Source organism: Onychostoma macrolepis, chromosome 01, assembly GCF_012432095.1.
Source record: "Onychostoma macrolepis isolate SWU-2019 chromosome 01, ASM1243209v1, whole genome shotgun sequence".
Classification (NCBI taxonomy): domain Eukaryota; kingdom Metazoa; phylum Chordata; class Actinopteri; order Cypriniformes; family Cyprinidae; genus Onychostoma; species Onychostoma macrolepis.
The window spans coordinates 17,744,891-17,764,881 of NC_081155.1; positions in this window are offsets into that span (position 1 = coordinate 17,744,891).

Consider the following 19,991-nt stretch of genomic DNA (forward strand, 5'->3'; position numbering starts at 1 on the left):
TGGTGGAAACAAACAAACAAACAAACAAACAAACAAAAAAAAAACAATTGTGAGATGTAAACTCTGAGGAAAAAGTCAAAAATATGCATTTACATTTAACAAATCTAAATTTACATGCAATGCAATTACCTTTATACACCTTAGTAATACTACAAATCTCCAACAGCATAGTTTATGGTTTTCACTTTAGGAAAATTTGCATTGCATTTTTCTGCTACAGATTTAATATACTTATTGATCTTTCATACTCACTGTGTAGGGGAATAAAAGTGTAGTTATTTGTTTGAAGCTGGCAGGTATTTATTTAATATTTAACATTTAATTTATTTAACAGTGCTTTATATGACAGTCAGCCTTAAACAGTCCCTGTGGAGTCTAAACTGAATGTAATATCATTGAAGGATTCAGTACTATGCTCTAATTGAACTGACACTATGCATGCGCTGTCTGCTTTAGAACACGATGACGTCTTTCGGGTTTGTGATTGATAGAAGTTGCCTATGAGTCACACAGCAAATGAACACCAGTAGCTTTTACCTCTCCGATGAGAGCCATCATCTCTCGCATCAGAGATTATTATCTACACACAACCAGGTTTCACATTGCTATCTGTGTCAAAGTGATGCAAAGGCACTTTGTAACGCTGATTAGAAAACTGTTTTGTAGTTCTAATAGGCCTTGCACTGAAAGTCTGCTGTCGACGGATACCATTTTATTTTGCAGTGATGAGACATTCAAGATTCACAGCCGACACAGTTTGAAGGGATGGTTGAGCCATTGGTCTAGCTAATTTAACCACAGAAAACCACTGATTGGGCCAACCAGCTGCAGCATAGAATCCGTAGGTTTCACACACACTTTTATTAGAGAGTGATTCCCCTGACAATGATTCCTGTTCCCAGTCTACTTGTCGCAGCCCCAGTCCATTTCCACACAACTCAATGTGGAAAATTCCAGCTGCCAATCACCCCTTCCAGCTGTCCCAGCTTCAAATAGAGAAGAATTTGAACCTAATATTAGGCTCAGCATTAAGACTTAAATTGTTTCTATGAAATGTGCTACTCACACACATAAGAAAACAAATGTAGCATGTTTTAGTTCACTATAATATTACATTTATGTTGTAAACAAATTACATAATATATATATATATATATATATATATATATACACACACACAACCCGAATCCTGGAAATGTTGGGACATTTTTTAAATTTGAATAAAATTAAAACTAAAAGACTTTCAAATAGAACATAAAGATAACAAAAAAAAAATGTTTAAACATAAATTTTAGACTTTTATCCACTAAATTAACTCATTTCAAATTTGATGCCTGCTACAGGTCTCAAAAAAGTTGGCACGGGGGCAACAAAGGGCTGAAAAAACAAGACATTTTTGAAAAGATTCAGCTGGGAGAACATAGCAACTAATTAAGTTAATTGACATCAGGTCTGTAACATGATTAGCTATAAAAGGGATGAAACTACATAAAAACCCTTGTCAGACCAAAAAAAATTACCCCAAATGTTGTCCCAAATAGTCAATCACAGTTGACTGAACAAAGAATTTCATATTGTTGAAATGTTAAGGCTTTGTGAGTTCCCAGCATGCATTGCAGCATGAATCAATTATGCAGTTACTGTTATAGGATTATTGTTTTGCTGTTTGCTGACTTCATTTAAACTTTTTTGTTGTTGTTTTGTCATTATTGTTATTTGTTGTACTGTGATGAAAAGAGCTCATCTTTTTAACATTTGTTGGATGTCACCATTCTTCAGGATTAGAGTGTCTAGTTTTGAGGCCTAGAGTATGTTGAGCCAGTCATGTCATTTCCTAGATATCTTAGTCTTGTATGTTGTTTTACAAGCAAAGACACCGTTGTCTATGTATTAGACTAAGTTATCCATTAAGATTAATAATTTGTAAAGAAATGTAAAATTGATAATATGGTGACTTTTTACACATTATTTTTTTTCTTCCAGGAAACAGAAAAAAATAAATTACCTCAATGACAGTAATTGTTGTTTCAGTTGCTGTGACACTAATTTTTCTATTAGCAATCAGCATTGCATGAACAAACAAATTTACGTTGACTAAACGAAGTATCCTTACTGAGAAGAACTAAAAAACTATTGTTGAGAGAACTCAAAAGTCTTACTGCATCAAGTTGCCTTATTTTTTTACGTTTTCTCAACTATTTATTTTTTACAGTGTACAGTGCATAACATCATCAAAAGATTCAGAGAAACTGGATAAATCTCTGTGGGTAAGGGACAAGGCCGAAGACCTTTGTTGGATGCTCGTGGTCTTCGGGTCCTCAGACGACACTGCACCACTCATCGGCATGATTATGTCATTGACATTACTAAATGGGCCCAGGAATACTTCCAGAAATCACTGTCAGTAAACACAATCCGCCGTGTCATCTGCAGATGCCAAATAAAGCTCTATCATGCAAAAAGGAAGCCATATGTGAACATGGTCCAGAAGCGCCGTCGTGTCCTGTGGGCCAAGTCTCATTTAAAATGGACTGTTTCAAAGTGGAAAAGTGTTCTATGGTCAGACGAGTCCAAATTTGACATTCTTGTTGGAAATCATGGATGCTGTGTCCTCCGGGCTAAAGAGGAGCGAGACCTTCCAGCATGTTATCAATGTTAAGTTCAAAAGCCAGCATCTCTGATGGTATGGGGATGCATAAGTGCATACGGTATGGGCAGCTTGCATGTTTTGGAAGGCACTATGAATGCTGAAAGGTATATAAAGGTTTTAGAGCAACACATGCTCCCCCCCCCTCCAGACGACGTCTATTTCAGCAGGACAATGCAAAACCACATACTGCAGCTATTACAACAGCATGGCTTCATAGTAGAAGAGTCCGGGTGCTGAATTGGCCTGCCTGCAGTCCAGATCTTTCACCTATAGAGAACATTTGGCGCATCAGGAATATCGGGGGGGTCATTGCTGATTTTGTCAACTGGTGTGCATTAAACCATATTTGTATTAATACCAGCAAGACAAAAGAGATGCTGATAGACTGTCGTAGGAAGGCATCAAGGATTACATCAGTGACCATTCAAGGTCTGGATATTGAGAGGGTGACAACTTATACTGTAAGTACTTGGGTGTTCACCTTAATAATAAATTGGACTGGTCCAACAATACAGAGGCTCTGTATAGGAAGGGACAAACTCGTCTTATTTTGTACTATTGTACAAACTGTACTATTTTTTTTTTTTACTATTATTTTGAAATAGCTGTTATATATTATAATAATAACAATATATAATATATAATTCTATTGATGGCAAAACTTAAATTTCAGCAGCCATTACTCCAGCATTCAGTGTCTCGTGATGCTTATTAGATATTATTATTATTGTTTAAAACAGTTGTGTTGCTTAATATTTTTGTGGGAACTGTGATTTATTCAGAAATCTTTGATGAATACAAAGTTCGAAAGAACAGCATTTATTTGAAATAGAAATCTTTTGTAATATTAAAAATGCCTTTAATCATACTTTTGAACTCTATAAAACAATGCTTCTATTTTGCATTTTTATAAAAATGAATGTGATCTCAGACTTTTTTAACCCCACTGGCATATTTTATTGGATTTCCTTTCAATTAGTACATGCAGGAGGGATTGAGTCATTAAGAGAGAGGTAATTATGTGCTAGAAGCCTAGAGGATCTTGATTTTATTTCTTTGATGCAAATGGCTACAAGTTGCCATCTGTGACCATATTATACAGAATAATCTTCATACATTTCACAGATTCTCCAAAAATAGCAGCACTTAAATAAGTGCAAATCTATTTAATTTGTTCTCTGATTCTTAGTGAGTTACACATATTTTTGTTTAAATTGTTGTATATTGTCATACTGGTAAAGTAGTGGTGGAATCATTACTGTTTGTTTGGGTTTTTACATATGGTCTAGGTCTGGGGCATATCCTGTGTTTATATATTTAGTTTTTCTCAACATTTCTATTGCAAAGGCCAGTATGTTAGTCGGAAAATACCATTCAGGATGTAAAAAAAGTAACATCACAACATCACAGTGAAAAGACTACATAAAGAGTTTCATATAATTCTAATCCCCTCAGTTTGGAAGATCAGTTCAATAAAGATAATTTCATGACAAGAATATTTCTGATGTTTGACCAAACCCCTGCTGTCCTAATAACAAGAACTCCACATGTCCACGTCCCAGAGTATCACTATTTTAGTGCTAATAAAACAATAATTCAAGTCCATTGCCCTGTCCTCATGAAACAGCTCCGATCTGGGAATAACATTCATGTCCTTAACCGTCGTAAGCGAGACGGCTCTCATCAGAGCAGAGGGTTAAGTTCTACCAGCTTTAAGTTGCACATGTTTTATGATTTCCATGTTGTGTCCTCAGTTCCATCTGGGTCTCATGGGGCTGTCACAAGCGCCGCACCGGACACTGTGGTCCATGGGGTCACATTTTTCACAGATGTCTCCTAGTGGGGAGACATCCGCATCACACAGAGTGCATACACTCACACACATATACACAACCCCTCACAGAACACGTGTCACACTTCTGCACGTAATTACTGGCACACATGCTTCCTTTTATTTGCACAAACACACATATGAACATTTGCAAGATTTTCTTTGTAATTTGAGCAAATTTTTATTAAAAACAACGTGAACGGTAAAGTCCAGTCCATAGTCCAGTCCAGTTAGTAATTCAAAAACAAAGTGTAACCTGTTAAGTCAGATTTCTGAGCTAATGGCTTTTTAAGAGCTGGTTCATATTATTGCAATGAAAAACATAGAAAACGAACAGTTAAGTCCGATTCACTACCCTGCAAACAAGCCTGTGGTGGCCCTTTACAGGCCCACTTAGGGCTAGTCTAAGGGCCCCCAGTGGGCTGCCAGCGCAGGGCCCCCTGAGAATTTGCTCATTGGCAAAATTCTAATATAGCAAATTCTCAGCTATTATAACTTAAGTCTTTGGGAAAAACAGTTACTATACATCTGAAATGGATAACTAATGTCTATATTGTCTAAAATGTAGAGTAGTCAAAGGAATTTCAAATCAGTTTATTAAATACAAAATAGAAAACATTCAATTCAGGTTAATACAGCTACATTTAGGCAAAAATGTAAATACACAAATGTACAAAAAAAAAACAAAGCAATATAAGATTGTAGGAATTCATCATGTGAAAGTTGGTATGTGCAAAAGTCTTATCTGTTGGCTGATAGCAAATGAATAATCCAACTTCTTGTAATGAAAACCCACCACAGCTCTCAAACACCAGACTCTTCCTAACCAGGAACAGACAAAAATAGTTCAGACTATGGTCTCACGTCAAAAAGAACTTTAAGTCCATATTCAAACTGGACCATGATGTGGTGATCTCACCAATAAAGAGTTCTTCTAAAATGCATACAAAAACTCTTAGCATCAATCCAAACTTAGGCCATACATACATGTAACATCTCTGCAAAAAACATCAACTCCTTACTTTAGACTGGGCTTGAAATGACACATTTACAAACCAGGACACAGCACAACGTGTTCAACAGGTGAGCTATACTGGCTAATGCTGTTTGCTATTGCTAACTCTCTCTACCACATGGCTTTACTTAAGGAAACCTAAAACACCCTAGCACCCCTAGTGGTAAGGAAGAAAACTGCCCACAAATTTCTTATTAACAGGCTTATGTCTGTTACACCTCAAATATGACTCATGAGACCCACTTTCGTTTAGCTCCAAGTTTGATCAAACTCACCCACCTGTGATTTTCTAATGATCCTGAAGACATGCTCAGGTGTGTTTGATTAAGGTTAGAAATTAGAACTAAACTTTGCAGGAAAGTGGATCTTGCGAGCCAGATTTGAGGATCCCTGGCCTATATGAAACAACAGGTTCTGAAAAGGTGTCTTTTGGTTTGAGCCATTCCAGTTCAACTGAGTAACGAAATAATGGCCAGTCAATGTTAGTATTCTCCTAGTTGCATTACAGGGCTGCCTTCACAAAACCTGTGTGGGCCCAAACGGGCTGGCCCAAACTGGGCCATTATGGAATTAATGTGGGCTGTCCCATAGTGTGGGCTCCTCACAGAGAGCCTGCGGTGAGCCCAAAGCTGTGGGCCTCGTCTGGGCAAGCCCGCACTGGGCCTGAGTTGTTGTGGGCTGGCCCTTGTCCACTGTGCCCGCAAAAAGCAAGCATGGACCCCGCAGGAGCATGTTTGCTGGGTAGTAATGACTCTCGCAAGATGGTTCTTTTCACTGAATCATAAACACACAGCATGACTAATTTAAACCAGTTCCAGAGCTAATGATTCTTATGAGCCAGTTCTTTATAGTGAATCATAAACATACAATGTAACCAGTTAAGTCTGATTTCTGAGCTAATGGCTCTTATAAGTGGGTTCATTTTTTGGTGAATCAAAAACATAAAGTCAAGTGTGAACAGCCAAATACGATTCCTGGGCTAATGATTCTCATGGGGCGATTCTTTTTAGTGAATAAATAATATACTTTGTAACAAAGTAAGTCTGATTCCTGAGAATGACTATTATGAGCTTATTAGTGAATCAAAAATATGTATGAATCAATTGGAGTATTTTCTCTATCAATCTGACTCACATCCTGACTCACTTTTTAGTAAGGCTAAATCCGATTTAGTGAATCAAAAACATACAGCATGACCAGTTAAGTCTGATTCTTGAGAACAACTCTTATGAGCTTATTAGTGAATTGAAAACAGTTATGAATCAGCTGGAGCAGTTTCTCAATTAATCTGACTCACTTCCTGAACCTCAAGTGATTAATTTTGTCATGTTCTAAACCATTAATCAAGAAGTCACACTGTTTTATGTTGGCCATCATGTTTGTGTTCATAGGATTTACTTTCTGCTTCATTTTCTCATTTAGACCTTTCATCTCAAAGAAAGCAGCTCCACACCAGATCTCTTGGTATTTAAAACTCTTCTCACCTTTAATCTGTCTTTTAGTGTCATTAGACCCTGCAGAAAGCAGCTGCAGTACCCTTTCAGTCAGTCACTCCGAGTCACCGACAAATTGGGATCTCGCTTCGAGAGACCGATCTACTTCGAGTGTAAACTAAATGAGCCAATGCACATTGGCATGTGATGATTGCATCCAGCTGCCGCTGATCACAGCGTGCGTGAGCATAAAAAGGCAGCAGGTGCAACGCATACCAGCCTTTGGAGCTCTGTAGCCTCTGCCTCGATCTGGTTCTCGTCCTAGCTGCAGCCAGGCGAGGACTACTTCAGGCGGTGGAAGGGGTGGTCTGAGGGTTACAGTGGTGACAAACCCTCCAGGGAACCAACCCTTGAGGGAATATCGCTCCTCTTGCACTCCGCAACCAGTTGAGCTGCCAAAGGAACATGCTGGGCCCTCTACAAGGAGCGTACCAGCAGTATCCTTTGCCACTCCTCACGACAATCGGATGTTGATCACTGCATCCGAGGGTGAGCTGGAGCTTTCTGGAGCTCTCCGGTAAGGCAGCAATGCCTGGGTCGGATCTGGAAATGACTGCTATGCTTTCCCGGGCTGCCGAGAGGGCAGGGCTCAAGGTTGGATGACTGGTTTCTCGAGGTAGCTCGCGCTGGTTCTCCCCCTGTGTCTGCCACCGCTCCCGCGCCGCACCTGCAGCAGCCTCCACCAAGCAGGCCCCCGGGACGGGCGACCCAGGGAGCGAGGGAACTGCTCTTCGGGAGATGGTGAAAGCACTTCTCCTTCCCCCAGAGGAGGGCCAGGTGGAGAATCGTTTGTTTACGAAAATCTTGACAAAAGAGCAGTTTTCTCTGTCTCTGGGTTCCAAGAGGGCATGGAGAGTCGCGGACGTTCCAACACCGGACCACACTCATCCTCCTCTGTTGCCAGCGGACAGCAGCGGGTGGTTTGAGAGCGTCATCAAAGGCCCTACTCATGTACCCTCTGCCCAACTGTGGAACCAGGTAAGCGTTGCACTGCACACTCAGACCCCTCTTCAGTTGGCCCATGAACCACCCGAGCTGGGTCCCTGCATTCCACCTTGTTGCCCCACTGTGCACGGTATCTGGGTGCGTGGTTAGTGCTACCCAGCCCGTCTCGCTGGCTTCTGCAGACCATCAGCCTTGGCTATGTGATTTAGTTTACTCGGCGTCCCCCCAAGTTTAGCGGCATCCGCTTCACATCAGTGAAGGCGGGCGATGCTCCTGTTTTGCGTGCGGAGATCGCAGTCCTACTGGCGAAAGATGCGATAGAGCCGGTCCCTCCAGCCGATATGAAGACAGGTGTTTTACAGCCCTTACTTCGTTGTACCCAAGAAAGGCAGTGAGTTACGACCGATCTTGGACCTGTGGGATCAGTTGTGCAAGCACAGGAACCTGGTGCTCTGGCAAAGAGCAAACTCTCCCTGATGCAGATGATCTCTTTTCAGGATTCAGTCGAATGAATGAATGAGGCATTTATATAGCGCTTTATTGTGTATTGCAATACACCCAAAGCGCTTTACAATCATGTGGGGGGGGGTCTCTCCTCAACTACCACCAGTGTGCAGCATCCACTTGGATGGTGCGACGGCAGCCACAGGACAACGTCGCCAGTGCGCTCACCACACACCAGCTACGGATGGAGAGGAGAGAGAGTCATAGAGCCAATCAAGTGGATGGGGATTATTGGGAAGCCATGATTGACAAGGGCCAGTGGAGGGAATTTGGCCAGGACACCGAGGTTACACCCCTACTCTTTACGATGAGTGTCATGGAATTTTTAATGACCTCAGAGAGTAAGGACCTCGGTTTAACGTCTCATCCGAAAGACGGTGCTTTTTTACAGTATAGTGTCCCCGTCACTATACTTGGGCGTTAGGACCCACACAGACCACAGGTGAGCACCCCCTGCTGGCCTCACTAACACATAGAACACACTGTGAGGCGTGCTGAATACATTTACATTTAGTCATTTTGCAGACGCTTTTATCCAAAGCGACTTACAATTGGGGAATACATAAAGCGATTCATCTTGAAGAGGCAATCCGACAAACAAAGTGCTTGTAACACCAAGTCTCAGGCAATGTTTAAATAAGTACAAGCTAGCAAGGGAAGGAATAAATAAAGAGAGAGTTTTTTTTTTGTTTTTTTTATGTGTAGGGTGAAGTCAAGTAGTGTCGAAAGAGATGAGTTTTCAGCTGTTGCTTGAAGATTGATAGCGATCCAGCACTCCGAATATGGGTGGGAAGATCATTCCACCAGCCAGGAATGGTGAACGAGAATGTTCTGGAGAGTGATTTTGAGCCTCTTTGTGATGGTACCACAAGGCGTCGCTCACTAGCAGATCTCAGACTTCTGGAGGGGATGTAGATTCTTAATAGTGAGTGCAGATAGGCGGGTGCTGAGCCTGTGGTTGTTCTATAAGCAAGCATCAGTGTCTTGAACTGATGCGAGCTGCGATTGGTAGCCAATGCAATGAGATAAAGAGAGGTGTTACATGGGCTCTTTTGGGTTCGTTGAAGACCAGTCGTGCCGCCACATTCTGAATCATTTGTAGAGGTTTGACTGTGTTTGATGGAAGTCCAGCCAGAAGAGCATTGCAGTAGTCCAGCCTAGAAATGACAAGGGCCTGGACAAGAAGTTGTGCAGCATGTTCCGTCAGAAAGGGCCTGATCTTTCTGATGTTGTGTAGTGCAAACCTGCAAGATCGAGCAGTCTTTGCAATGTGGTCTTTGAAGGTCAGCTGGTCATCAAAGATTACACCAAGATTTCTGACCGAAGTTGATGGGGTAATTGTTGATGAACCTAACTGGATTGTGATGTCATGCTGTAGAGTTGGAGCGGCAGGAAAGACAAGAAGCTCAGTCTTTGCCAGGTTGAGCTGAAGGTGATGTTCTATCATCCATGCCGAGATGTCTGCCAGGCAACCTGAGATCCTTGCAGCTACCGTTGGATCATCTGGTTGAAAGGAGAGATAGAGCTGTGTGTCATCAGCATAGCAGTGGTAGGAGAATCTATGTGCCTGTATGATGGGACCCAGTGATGTAGTGTATGTGGAGAAGAGGAGGGGTCCAAGAACCGATCCCTGAGGAACCCCAGTGACCAGTGTATGTGCTTTGGATACCTCCCCTCCCCAGGCCACCCTGAAAGACCTACCAGTGAGATAGGATTCAAACCAGCGAAGTGGAATTCCAGCGATGCCCAGAGATGAGAGGGTGGAGAGGAGTATCTGATGATTGACAGTGTCAAACGTGGCAGATAGATCCAGCAGAATGAGGACTGATGATTTGGAATGGGCTTTTGCAATTCGCAGGGCTTCAGTGACCGAGAGAAGCGCAGTCTCAGCTGAATGGCCACTCCTGAAACCTGACTGTTTAGCGTCCAGTTTGTTGACAGCACGCCTCACAGAGGAACATGTGCGGTCGGTGTTGAACTGCTTGAATTCATTCAAGGGCAGGGCAGTGGTCCCACTGAAACAATTTCAGAGGCTCCTAGGGCATATGGCAGCTGCAGCAGCAGTTACACTTCATAACTGAGTCCCAAGGTGGGTGTGGCAGCGCGGCACTCACCGGGTCCAAGTTACACCGGCCTGCCGCCAAACCTTCTCCCCGTGGTCAGACCTTACGTTTCTCTGGGCAAGAGTGCGCCTAGAGCAGGTCTCCAGGCATGCTGTGGTTCACACAGATGCCTCCACCACCGGCTGGGGTGCCATGTACAACGGGCAAGCAGTGTCTGGGGTGTGGATGGGCCCCTAACTGCACTGGCAAAGCAATTGCCTAGAGTTGTTAGCGGTGAGCCTTGAACCGTCTCAAAGGGTGCTTACGAGGCAAGCACATGCTGGTCCGGTTGGACAACACTGACCGTTGCGTACATCAACTGACAAAGTGGTCTGCGCTCCCATCGCATGTTGCAACTCGCCCGCCGCCTCCTCCTTTGGAGTCGAAAGGTTCTGAGGTCACTTCATGCCATTCACTTTCCGGGTCTGCTCAACTGTGTGGCCGACAAGCTGTCACGAGATGCGCTCCCAGGAGAATGGAAAGTCCATCCCCAAATGGTCCAGCTGATTTGGAGACATTTTGGAGCCACTCAGATAGACCTGTTTGTCTCTCCAGAAACCTCTCACTGCCAGCTGTTCACGGACACAGACACACTGGCATACAGCTGGTCGCGGGGCCTGCGCAAATATGCGTATTCCCCAGTGAGCCTTCTCGCACAGACACTGTGTAAAATCAGGGAGGACGAGGAGAAGGTCTTGCTCGTTGCGCCCTATTGGCCCAACCGAACCTGGTTCCCGGAACTGATGCTCCTCGCGATAGCCCCTCCCTGGCAGATTCACTCCAATATGTAACCCTCGTTCCCTGAAGGAGGGAATGGAGACATCACATACCATTGCTGTGCCACTGCTGAGCAGCCGGGTTACCGGCTCGGTTCCTCAGCGAAAACCTGGTATACGTTGCACCTGTTGCCTTTTATGCTCACACTGCGATCAGCGGCAGCTGGATGCAATCATCGCATGCCAATGTGCACTGGCTCGTTTAGTTTACACTTGAAGTAGATTGGTCTCTTGAAGCGAGATCCCAATTCGTCGGTCAATGACGTGACGTCTCCGTTCCCTCCTTCAGGGAATGAGGGTTACATACGTAACCGAGACATTTCAGGCCTCCTACATCCAGATGTTTAAATGACTGCATACATAATTTTCCATTAATGGTAATGCAACCTAGAAACAGAGGGCTGTTTCAGGAGAGCTGGCTGTTAAATTATATAATGTTGCTTAAGGCTTACACTGTAACAGTAGAATGCCGTGTTTTCAGAGTACTTATATTTGTGCTTTTGTTCATAGGTGCTTTTTATGAAAGCAGTGCTAATTTTTACCCATTAGATTGATTTTTTGAAATGACGCTGTATGGGTTCCTGTATGTAGGGACAACAAATGAGAATCCATGTGCCTGGAGCAGACGATACAAAATGCTTATGTTCTAAATAGACTACACATCCTCTTTTACAGCGTGATAACTTGAAATACACAAAGTATGTTTGTGTCTTTTTGGAACATTTTAAGAACACCCTGCTTTACTGATAACCAAATTATCTTGCAGCCAAGGACAAAAAGTTGGAAAACAGAGTACATTTTTGGATTTGAAATAAGTTGGTGCTATTTTGAATCATTCTGTGTGATATTTTTTGTTTGTTTTACAAACAGTCTTTTCTTGCTCTCATTCTTTTTTATGCCTTTTATTAGGATAGGGCAGTAGAGACAGGACAGGAAAGCATGGGTGGAGAGAGGGGAGCGGGATCCGCAAAGGACCTCAAGAGGGGAATCAAACTCGGGTCACTATGAGAGCAGTTGCGCTGTATGTCGACACACTAATAAAGTTTATTAGTTTGTTTAAGTTAAAAATATGTAATCAAAATTGATGGGAATTTTATATGCAATTGAAATACATAAATCTTAAGAATTGGGCCTAAATATTTTTTTGAGTGTGGACACAGGCACTACTGATCTAGCATCTTACAGTACGTAAAATTAAATCAAATACCTCACAAAAATCAAACCGCAAGCAAAATGGATCAAATACTGTATCTGTTTACTCGGATCACTTATTCAGCTGGGAGGGATTATGCCTCCAGATCTTATCATAACAAAGCTGTCTTTTCTAATAACAAGAAGCTAGAAGATGTGTGCCGGTTTTCACAGGTTTGTTTTCTCTGAATACAAGGCTGTATGTATGTAAAATGTGTGTGACAATACACTTTTTGACCCAATAATATTGAAGGAATGCAAAGTGGAAGCTGATGGGATGTTATAGGTAGAGTCAGAAGACAGTTTGAGATCCTCTGAAGTTTGATTAGTGTTCTGAGCAAGAAAAACTAGAGCCATCATGTGATAAGATGGTGAAAAGGTGAAAGTATCCGCAAGGGATGATTCATCTCCTGATAACTTACACCTTCCAAAGAACAAAAAAAAAGTTTTTGGTTTTTTTGGGGAAATCAAAGCAGACTGTCATCTGGTGTTTCAGGTTGTGATGGGGTGAGAGTGGATAGAGAATTCATGTGCAGACCAATCGGAAATCTGCTCTTCCTCTTGTTCCCATTTGATACTTCAGTTTATTGATCCTTGAGAGTACAAACTATTTCTCTCTGGAATATATCCTAATAAATGCAAAAAGGTGCCTGCACACTGTTATAATTAAAATATATAAATAAAACACTGATTGCAAGAGTAAAGCCACTGCTTTACTGAAAAGGTGGCAAAAGTTTCAGTCACATGTGACCTTTCTTAATAGGCGCGTTCGACTTGAAACAGCGCTGAGCAGAATGATCACCGTATGACATCAAAGAACCGCAAGAGCGATTCGAATGCATAGGATCTGACTGCTTTCTTATCGCTCTCGCGATACTTTGATGTCATACGGTGATCATTCTGCACAGCGCTGCTTCAAGTCGAACGCGCCTATTGCCTGTTTATAATACTTAATATAAGAAGCCACATGATTACATTGGTCACAAGATGAGGTCACATGGCAACAAAATCATAGTATATCATCAGTTCCATAGATCTGGAACACTTTAAAATTATACTAAAGTTTTGGCTTATAATTTTATTTTGGTTCATTGCACGCAATGACCTCTATGAGCATAGAAGATTTTTCAGTTTTTCATTTTCAATAAACAGTGTTGAAATGAAAACAGTATGATGGTGGGTTCTGTTGATCTTTACGGTTTGGGAGAAAATAAACAGGCCCGTTAGCATGGCTGTACACTACACCTCATGGAAAAGCAGCGTAGATATTCAAAAACCTCAAGTGGAGTGATTCCAGGTTATTCAATTGCAGACTTCATCAGCCCTCAGAATGGTATTATAATTTATGGAACAACTTTTCTTTTTCAGCAAAGTACCTTTTTGCAGCCAAAATGTTTAAAAAGCATTTTGACAACTTTAGAGTTCAGGGAGCTGACAACCTAAATTTTGTGAGTCTCCAAAGGCCTGTTTAAGCATACCTGAAAGATTAGCTTGAAACAAAGCAGATACCGTTCAACAAAGTCTTTCAGATAAGCAACTTGTTTACACCCTTTTGGAGAGGTCAAACCAGAGGAACCATAAACAAACAATCACACTATGCAGGTATACTGAAGTTTACCTGGGCATCAGAGGAAGAAAAAAAAAAAAAAATTTTGAAGTTGCATTTGGGGTCTGTTTACCTCTTCTGTCCACAGGACACAAAAACCCTAAAATACAATTCTCTCAAGCTGTGATAACGCTTGATGAGACTGTGTGTCTATGCATGTGATGAAAAGTAGTACTTTTACAAAACTATTAGCATGATGGAAAAAATATTTCACAGAGATACAAAAGAATAAAAGCACTGCTAATGCTCAAATGATTTTCTTTTAGAATGTGGTGTAGGAAGTGACACAGTAATTAACAAACCATTTGGTATTGTAAGCCAGAACTTGATGCTGAGCAGTAATTACAATGGAAAAATGTGTTACTCCAATGTTTTTTTTTTTTTAACAAAGGAATAGTGGAAGGCAGAATGATGCACTGAGATTTGTTTTAGTTCTCATCAGCTAGTTTTAGTTCTCATCAGCTAGTTGTCCTCAGTAACACTGTTTTATTTTCCAATTTAAATGTTTCACTTAAAAAGGTTTTTGCTTATAATTATATACATATTATATACATAGTATAATAATATAATATAATAATATTATAGAATTATATAAATATTATTATTTATATCATTTGATAATATTTTCAGAAAACTCTATTAGTGTTGTTTGGACAAGATTTGTAAGCATTTTGTTAGTCTAGTATAGTATCAGATTTCTTAGTATCTGTGATTTTAAAAAGCTAGTTGCTAGTTGGTACAACACAAGATCATTAGTATGGCAAACAAAAGTTAGAAATGCAACCAAATTAACCAAAACATATCAAAATTGACATGTGTAATGCACCATCTTAAACCCAAAAATCTTAGACCCAAAACGTTTCCTCTTCTCATTCGCTTTCTTCTTTTTCTCTCTCCAGCTCTTTAAGGAAAGGACGTGAAAGGACGTGACATGACGTGGTCAAGTATGGTGACCCATACTCGGAATTTGTGCTCTGCATTTAACCCGTCCAAGCGCACACACACAGCGGTGAGTAGTGAACAAACACACACACACACACACACATACACACACACACACCCACCCACCCACCCACCGTGAACACATACCCACACACACACCGTGAACACATACCCGGAGAAGTGTGTGTTTTTTCTAATTCTTTTAAAATTTTTGTTTTTTGAAAAATTTAAATTGGAAAATCTAAACAGTGTTACTGAGGACAACTAACTGATGAGAACTAAAACAAATCTCAGTGCATCATTCTGCCTTCCACTAAACCTTTGTTTAAAAAAAAAAAAAAAAAAAAACAGGACATCAGTGACAGTCCTGGCTCACTTGGTATCCTAGAAAAGATAAAACATGACCACAGGGGGCAACAAGTTTGGTTTAAATCCCAAATTTATATATATACTAACCATTCAAAGGTTTGTTTTTATTGTTTTTTTTTTTTTTTGGAAGAAATTAACACTCACACAAATTTTTCAAATATTAAAAATAGGATTATTATTTTTAATTTTTTCCCAATCACAATAATATATTAAAATGATTTCTGATCATGTGACACTGAAGACTGGAGTATGGCCGCTGAAATTTAGCTTTGTCATCACACGAATAAATTACATTTTAAAATATATTAAAATAGAAAACAGTTGTTTCAAATCGCAATAATACTTCACAATATTATTGTTTCACTGTTATATTATATTATATTATATTATATTATATTATATTATATTATATTATATTATATTATATTATATTATATTATATTATATTATATTATATTATATTATATTATATTATATTATCAGTTTGAATGGGCATGATGCCTCTGACATCTTTTCTTCATCAGTTTGTCATTTTTATATGACATGAAGATTGTTTAGACTTAAATGTAATATTTTTGCTAGGTGTATTTGTAGAACTGCATGTATTGTGCAATATGTGTGAAAGAAACGAAAAGTGATTGATTGGCTTTGCAACACAAATGTAATAGTTTCAGCAGCAGTGCAAACTAATTTAGGACTCTCCGACTTCAGTTTGCAAATGTGTTAAATCAATTCAGACACATATGAAAATTGATGTCTGAATTCTAAAACTTTCTAAAGGTTATGAAGGTGGAGAAGTCTAGTGGTTACATACAAAATGCTCATGAAAAGTTTTCATCTGTGAGACACACGTAAGCCACATACTGTAACTTCATCTGAGGCAGCTGTATAGTTGTGCTGCTCAGGAGTTTTCATTTGGAGTGGAGTTAGCATTTGTTCTGTATGCTCTTGTGTGGGAGTGTGATACAAGTGAAACATTTAATTAGTCTACAGCCCCTTATTAGAGAACTGCTACAGTGTGAAACTGACATGCAGGACTGATATAAAAAGTCTTTCTTTGTTCAAAGTGTGATTTTGATTAGCTTGGAGTATTTTTTATGATTTATTAAATTGTTTGAAAAGTTTGGACTGTTCTTACTTTACCAGACACACTGATTCTGTTCTTTTTCAGACATTCTGTTGTACATTTGCTGGTGTACTTGGGATCATTGTCCTGTTGTATGACCCAATTTCAGCCAAGTTTTAGCTGTCAGACAAAAGGCCTCACATTAAACTCTAAAATACTTTCGGTATCCAGAGGAGCGCATGGTTCACACACAAGGTGCCCAGGTGCTACAAAACAAGCCCAATTTATTACCCTTCCATCAGCGCGTGAATCATCAAGTATGTGGTGTTTGTGCTGATAAGCTATTTTTGGTTTTTGCCAAACATGGTTCTGCGTATTATGGCCAAGCATCTTCAATTTGGTCTCATCTGTCCAAAGGACATTGTTCTAGAAGCTTTGTGGTTTGTTCAGATGAAACTTTGCAAACCTACGGCAGGCCCATTCAAACAAGCCAGTTCTATGATGTTGGTTAATGGTCACCCTGACATGCAGGTAAATGAATACAATATTAATATTTTTAGTGTTCAAGTGTTTAAATTGCTTTTATTCAGTAATTAAGTAATTAGTAGGTTTTTATCAACTCACTATTCACTATTCACTCTACGCATTAATGCATTTTATAATGTTGAGATTAAAACATGGAATATTTTTTTCTTTCTCTTTGCTTTTTTATATCAATATGGTACATTTAAAAAAAAAAAAAAAGTAATCTAAAAAGTAGTCAGATTACACTGTTAGACATTTCTGTAATTTCCACAGTTATTTACTGTATATCACCCAGTGTAATACTGCAAATTCCCTTTACAGTAAATAACTGTAATACCCTTTGCATCGTGGGAATTTTCTGTGACGTCAGACCCCACATACAGAGACTTACTGTATTTTTTAAAATTGCTGTATACTACTGTAACGGTCTCTTTGGCGGCATTATACTGAGGTCGTTTTATTTTCCTCATTTCTTACATTTGGACTGACACGATTTTCCCAGCACCGTGTCTACAACGCCGCAACAGCTTGAGACTGACTACCTTACACTGGATGTGTTACATCGCTTGTAGTGATTGGAAAATCCGTTTGTACTTCTTGTCAGAAACAGCGTGAGCGCTTGGAGTACATCTGTACGTCAGAAATATACCGGGGAATCACATTACTGTCCGCATCCACTGTAGATAGCATATATAATGATTTCTATATTGCTTTTTATCGATTCGCGCCTCGCCGAGGAAGACACGGAAGCAGCGGTGCAGCACGGCGGGTTTTTCCCGAGGATGAACCCGCAAGAGTGGGAGAGCTCCAGAGAACATCTGTGCTGTGTGTTGATGCACCTAACGAGAGAATAAGACCAGCAAGCAAGGTAAAAATATATGTACGTTTGTCTGTGTGTTTGTGTCAGATTTTTGCACACCAGTTTACCTAACATTAGTAACATTTACTCGTCAACATGGCGGTTACAGAACTTTACTATGGTAAACTGCGCTGTCGTTTCAAACGACTTTTGTGAGCTTACTGAATTAAGTTACCGAATTAAAATTGTTTTTAACGAGCAACACTTATCTTATATTAACATTAGGTTAACTAATGTGAAATTTAGTTCAGGTGTTAGTAGTTAATGTTGGCCAGTAGCCTACTGAGAAAATAAAATCCTGTTAGCCAAGTTAAACAAGTTGTATGGCTAGCTGCCTTTCTAGTTTTAGAATTAGTTTGTTATAGTTTTTAATGGAATTTAAGATTTACTGCATTTTTTTGTATTTGCGTTTTAAAGGCAACTGCAATGAAGCATCAAGAAAGACATGAGCAGGCCAGCCACCCTGAGACTGATAATTCATGGTAAGAGAACAACTATGGTTTTGAGAGATTTGTGTATTCTATATGAGGTTTGCCTTTTAAAAGTGTGTTATTTCTTCTACTTGTTTTTCAGAGAAGATATTTCTGTCAAAGTGGAGGGTGAGCAAAGATGGTGGGCACGTTTTGGAGCAGCACCTGGGTTTTGCAGATGGCTATGTATTCTTTGGCTGTTTGTCTTTTTTCCCCCATTATATTTCTGTTGCCTAAAGATTCTTTGTGAGGATGAATGCAGAGGACACAACATAATGCACAGCAAAACATCCTAAGACAGGAGAAATGGTGAAGATGCACTGTTCAAGCATTGTAAGACTGTATTTTTAAGTGTTATACATGCAATGTTTTAAATAAAGAATTTGATATTTTGTAATTTATTGTGTCTGTTTTAATTGAATGCCAGTAGTACCTACAGTGGAGCAAAAAAAGTATTTAGTCAGCCACTAATTGTGCAAGTTCTCCTACTTAAAAAGATGAGAGAGGCCTGTAATTTTCATCATAGGTATACCTCAACTATGAGAGACAAAAGGAGAAAAAAATAAAAATCCAGAAAAATCACATTGTAGGATTTTTAAAGAATTTATTTGCAAATTATGGTGGAAAATAAGTATTTGGTCAATAACAAAATTTCATCTCAATACTTTGTTATATACCCTTTGTTGGCAATGACAGAGGTCAAATGTTTTCTGTAAGTCTTCACACACTGTTGCTGGTATTTTGGCCCATTCCTCCATGCAGATCTCCTCTAGAGCAGTAATGTTTTGGGGCTGTCGCTGGGCAACACGGACTTTCAACTCCCTCCAAAGATTTTCGATGGGGTTGAGATCTGGAGACTGGCTAGGCCACTCCAGGACCTTGAAATGCTTCTTACGAAGCCACTCCTTCGTTGCCCGGGCGGTGAGTTTGGGATCATTGTCATGCTGAAAGACCCAGCAACGTTTCATCTTCAATGCCCTTGCTGATGGAAGGAGGTTTTCACTCAAAATCTCACGATACATGGCCCAATTCATTCTTTCGTTTACGGATCAGTCGTCCTGGTCCCTTTGCAGAAAAACAGCCCCAAAGCATGATGTTTCCACCCCATGCTTCACAGTAGGTATGGTGATCTTTGGATGCAACTCAGCATTCTTTCTCCTCCAAACATGACAAGTTGAGTTTTTACCAAAAGTTCTATTTTGGTTTCATCTGACCATATGACATTCTCCCAATCCTCTTCTGGATCATCCAAATGCTCTCTAGCAAACTTCAGACGGGCCCGGACATGTACTGGCTTAAACAGGGGACACGTCTGGCACTGCAGGATTTGAGGCCTTTGTTACTTTGGTCCCAGCTCTCTGCAGGTCATTCACTAGGTCCCCCGTGTGGTTCTGGGATTTTGCTCACAGTTCTTGTGATCATTTTGACCCCACGGGTGAGATCTTGCGTGGAGCCCCAGATCGAGGAGATTATCAGTGGTCTTGTATGTCTTCCATTTTCTAATAATTGCTCCCACAGTTGATTTCTTCACACCAAGCTGCTTACCTATTGCAGATTCAGTCTTCCCAGCCTGGTGCAGGTCTACAATTTTGTTTCTGGTGTCCTTTGACAGCTCTTGTTCTTGGCCATGGTGGAGTTTGGAGTTGG